Source organism: Carassius gibelio, chromosome B6 (assembly GCF_023724105.1).
Source record: "Carassius gibelio isolate Cgi1373 ecotype wild population from Czech Republic chromosome B6, carGib1.2-hapl.c, whole genome shotgun sequence".
Lineage (NCBI taxonomy): Eukaryota > Metazoa > Chordata > Actinopteri > Cypriniformes > Cyprinidae > Carassius > Carassius gibelio.
Window position 1 is genome coordinate 7296879 of NC_068401.1, and position 6000 is coordinate 7302878.

Below are 6000 nucleotides of genomic sequence, written 5' to 3' on the forward strand. Positions count from 1 at the left end.
TAAACCTGGTCCTCAGCCGCTATTAGCCTGAGAGGCCGAGGGTACATCTATAAATGGAGCAATGATGGAACAGCCTCCACAAGAGTCAATTAAAGCACTTCATTAGACTGTAATACTCCAGCAGAGGCCACAGGCCCACGAACCCTGTAATGATGCCAATCAATGTGTGTGTTACTCAGAATTAGCTGCCAGCTCTCTGAAGCAGATCATAACAATGCTAAGGTGAAACATTAGTCAGAAAGTACAACAAAATATGAAATGAGTTGCGTTTGTTGAAACAGAAACTACCTGAGAGGAAGTTATAGACTATGCAAAGGCTAAATGGCAGCCTGTAGTAATGTAGTAGGTAATCTTTTACGTAAGTACACTGTGTGTATAACATTTTTGTCATTTGTAAAACCAATCTTGTATAAACTGCATTATGCAGTGAATGTGTACAGTTCACATAAGAAATAGTCATTACAAATGACTTACCAAATGGTAGAGACATAGTATATACATACAATAGGTATAATAGTATACATTTTATTCAGCTAAAGGGTTTGCAAAACCCTCTGCATCTTTTGGTAATAAATATATACATGATACATTATGTTGTGCTGTACTGTAACACTTAATTGAATGTCTGACTGAACATCTAAACTCAAATAGATGACCTGTACTGGTTTTGCATCACTGCACCAAAAAAACCCATTAAGCGGGATGTCATTTTCAAAATTCCAAGCCATTACAAGAAGATCATAAAAAAAGAGAACTGAATGTTGTCAAAAAAAAAGAGGGAGAGAAAAATAAAAAGAACAACCAAGAATCCAACAAAATGCATCAGCACTCTCACTCAATGCAACTGATTTTTAAATGATATATTGATTGATTACATTACTTTGCATCTCACAAACATTAAAATTATTTAAAACCAGGGTGCAAATTATATATTATGTATTATTATGGGTTTTGTGAAGATCTGATCCCATCACATTAAGGCATGAACCCCTTAAAGCTTGTATTTCTGAGCACTTTATTGCGTTTTCATAACAGATGTTCTATTACAAATGAAAGTGCATATTTTCACCAGTTGCCAAATAGATATTAATGACAAGAGACGTCCCGTTCACCTGAAGTAACCATAGCAACAGTGCGCTGCAGACAATTTCCGTTGTGATCAGTATAGGCCAGTACATCAACACCACATTGCAGGTCCTCTCAGTATTTCTCACATTTATAGCATTATTAATACACATCACAGATGTATCACAGAACATGATGTGTTTTCCTGTAGCTCAAGCAGCAGGGCACCAGCAACAACAGTATTATGATTCTCAGGAAATGCATGAGCAGATCAAATTTACGCCTGTAATGCAACTCAAGTTGCTTTGGATAAGAACATCTGTCAAATATATATACATGTAATATGTAGATAGCTGAAAATTATATAAGTGTACTGGTACCCTAAATGAAAGATTGAAAAAAAAGTCTGAAATTCATTTTATAACACTGTTTAAAACCCTTGATATAGAACAGGTGCTGTATATAATATCACATTTATTTTTACACTTGAGGGATGATTCAGTCCACTGAGTGTGATATTACACATAAATATAACAGGAGTCTTAATTATTTTTCTGTCATTGTTAACCTGAACGTTTTATAATACAATCAGTTATGTAAAATCTTGACAATAATAGTTTCTGTCAGAATAGGTTTCTAGTTATCTGGTGCTACAATTTAGTTGTGTAACTCGTTATTATTTACAAGAATATGTAAATGTCTCTTACACTGTTTTATTTATTTAGCCAGAAACTATGGTTACTGAGGTAGATTTTTCTAAGGGTTTATACGGTAGGACCATACATAACAGTCAAGGTACTTTACATGACAGGCGTTTTGCCACCGATTCCATTTTGTAACTAGAATTGAGCCAAGAAAACGGGCTTGGCAGAGTGCGTTAAATATGTTCCCTCACCTGTTTATGCAGGGAAAACAGATGGCAAAAAGCAGATGTCGGATACATTTTGCAATAAGAAAGCAGTCATTTTCTTGTTACTTCATCTCTCACCAAGCTTCGTTTTAAGTCTCAGTAGAAATTCCAAATAGTACACATGGGAGGATTTGGGAGTTATTTTCCCATTTAATGGTATATCTTTAGATACCAAAAGCTCATGCATTAGAAAAACAAGTGAACTGACTTTGCCTCATACTTGGACATGAAGTCCAGTATGGTCTTGGTCAATGTCTGTTTGACAAGTCAGTGGTAGTTCAAACAACATGAGCCTGGGAAAAGTGTATTTTTTGCATCGCACTTCTGCAACAGTCTGCCAATTCCAAGACTTTAAGCTTTGTAGGGGAACTGTGCTTGACAACTCATCCCTCTACAGATATATTCAAACAGATGTATGATATTCAAACAGATGTATGATCATCAAGAGGTTTAAATGTTTAAAATAAAAACTAGAACTGCCTTACGCAAACATCTTTCACTCAACTATCTGCCTGCCCTTGCCAGTTGTCATCCACATGCTGAAAGACCAAACTTTTGCCTTGACATCCTTTTGACAACCCAGTTTATCATGCATAAATGTAAAATTACACCATTCTGTGACTGGTCACTTTGCATACTGCTCAAGCAGTTTCTTCCTGTCTGATTGGGCAGTTTTTGACCAGGACAAATTGGAAAGTGGAAGAGACTTTAAGTGGTCTGAAGTCATGACACTAAGTATTCTTTACCAAGTTCAAAAAGTCATACATTTTTAGAGTTTGTGATTGCTCCCTCATTTCAGTTTCCACATACTTTAAACGGCTCTTTAAGCTGAGAGCCACGTGGGAGTCTCATCTGAAGGTTGGATTGGCCACGGTGCCCACAGCAGTTGAGCAGTCATCGAGATGTCATGCCAGGGAGAAGGATAAAGGGGAAGCAGAACAGAGGACGACAGCATCCCATATCTACAGCCCTGGGGCAGTCAGTCTGTCTCCTCGTTCTGGGGAGGGGTAAACCTGTTAGGCCTGGCTGGGAGACTAAACACTACCCTCTATTGGATGACACAGAGATTGTGCATGGTGAGGCTGACCCTCACTCGAACCACGTTAAGGGTTACAGCAATGACCAAGCAGTGAACTTCCGATCCGATCCGAGTCAAGCCACGTCTAGAATGCAAATGTGATAATGCGCATGAAAGATGCAAGATACTTTTCATTTTGGAATGAAATTATACAGGACGGGTTTAGAATTAGAAATTAGTTTGCTTTCGTTGTCAGGTTCGTATTCTGTGTTTTGAAATGCAGATTTTGAAGTCAGTGTGAATTGCCATTTGCAACTCATTTTACTTTGTTATGCCTACGCGTGGACATTTTAAAGTTGTCCATTTAGGACATGTCATTTTTGCAATAAAGACATTTTAATTACGGAGTGCCTCGGCTATCAGAGATTTTTTTTTTTCTCTACACTGCCTCTTACTTTATTATCTTATTCTAAACTGAATTTGAGTTTGCTAAAGCAATGCCTAAATATTTGGCTCCTGGTTATGATTATTCAATAATAATAATAATAATAATAATAATAATAATAATGTATGTATGTATGTATGTATTCAACTATACCAATTATTATTATTATTATTATTATTATGTCATTAGAAGTGTTTATTACAAAGTGACCAGCAATGTTACATTTTGATTAAAGATAATGAAGACAATATTTTTTCTGTGCACTGATAAATTGTTCACAATAAGACCAAAACATTAAAAAAAAAATATTTCATGCAAAGAACTTCAAAGAACTGTGGACACCAACCAACAGCACTGTGCATTCATGATTAACACACTTTTGCATTTATTATCCGGTCCTCATCACAAGATAAAGACTTCAGGACAGGACCACTTCCCCACAGCAGCCAAACGTTTGAATACTTTTCATAAGTCTTGGTCTCAGACACTTTTAACAAATCCTCTGTTGGGAATGATATAAAATTAGACATGCGCCTTATGAAGTGGGCATGTGGTAATTGCAAATTATGAATTGGACTGATTGGTTATACAGAAGTAGAGAAGATCTCCATGGCTTCCCATGTACCAAAGACACCAGTGAGAGAATTATATTAATAGGGTAACTATATTAAATGGTAAACTTAACTTTTTATTACATTGCTCTGCAATGAACTGCAAGTTCTGAAAGCATAGAGCCAAGTCCCAATATCTGACTAATAATCACCCAGTGAATAACAGACTGGCATCTGTCTTGAGCTATGCAAATAACAGGCCACACTCTGGTTTATTAAGTCTTATTTTACATTATATCATGAGGGCGGACCAACAATTAAGAGTGCAGGAAAACATCAATAATTCTCACATTATCTCTGAGTCAATGCAACATCTTACCAGAAATTAGCAAACTTTGTATTTCAGATCATGTTTAGCATATGGCTATGTTTTCTCATGCAAATTTGACATTGTGGTTTTTTACCCTGTTTATCCCCATGTAATTAGTCCTTTGCAGTTGGAACACAACGTCTGATGTTGTCAAAGGCTAATATGACAGAAAATGATACAGCTTTATGGTTATAATGAATAATTGAGCAACCATATGCACATTTTTTTGGTGTACCGATTTAAAGCTAACAGTTCATTTTTACTGGAAAAAAATAAATAAAATGCATTATGATAGTAGATAATGAGAGTTGCATTGTTACTCCAAATAAATACTATTAATAGTCTGAAAGATAAACTTAATTTTCATTATAAAGGAAAATAAATTCTCTTTTGATTTTGGGTTAAAGATGACCTAAACATATCGGCGTGAGATTTTACCCATATACAAAAAGATTTAAAATTTTAGGGTCTGAGAAATTATTCTTTTAGCGGAGCTAGAAATTTCTTAATAGTAACTCAACATCATCACTATTAATAAGTGCTTCAGTTCCCTGTCCCGTGTATAAAATAGTAATTCATTTACTTATGACTTCTTTCTATTCCCACAGCATGCAGGTTTATTTCTCAAGCGACGATTGTTCAAAGACAACAGTTGTATGTAACCTCTTGCCACGCATCATGGAAGGAATCCCACTTTTTACTTCCTCTGAGAGGCTTGGATAAATTTCAGTCAACCATACTCATGCGACTCTGAAATCAGCCAGCCAGACAGGTGAAATACAGCTTTCCTTTCTTGAAAGAACTTGCAGAAATCATTGTTCTGTGTCAGCAGGAGCCTGTTAGAGACTTATGACTGACATAAGAAAAGGAAACTTGTATTTGGGAAATGAAGCAGAATAATATGCGCAAGAGCTTAATAACAGCAAAATGAATTAGTAGGCAAGTATTAATTTGAGGAACATGATTAAGGATTATGAAAAGGCCCAGATGAAAGCATAAGAGACGTTATGTAACGATAATCCTCCTATGAACGACATCCTACAAGTTAGCGGAGCTCGCCAAGTATTAAACTTTGGAGTGAAACTCGTCCACAGCACAAACTGTGAACTTGAACGCATCAAATTGTGTGGCTTGTTGAGGATTGTTGCGTTATTACTTCTCTAAATGACCAGGCTTTTGAGATCAATAAAATAGACAAAAATAATCCCGAACACTTCATTGAAAGACATCTAGAAACCTAATTATTATAAAGTCTATGATTCATGAAATCATAAGAATACCTTTACCCAGCTTTATATAAAAATCATGTTTACCTTAAAGGAAAACGCCACCTCTTCCGTCTCAGTGCATTCAGTCAATCGCTGTATCGCGCGGCACCACTATGCTAGCATTTAGCTTTGCAACATTCATTTCTTGGGATCCAAACAGGGATGAATTTAGAAGCTATCAAACACTTCAAAGTTTAGCTACTGAGACGGGAGAAGTATGCATAGACTCGTCTAAGTTGAGGGAAAACATAGTGGAATATGAAAAAAACGGTGGCGGTTTCCTTTAAACATGTCTACGGTACATGCAATAAAACAACAGACAGACAAACATGAAACAAACGTTTGTTTGACAAATTAAATGGTCTTACAAAAA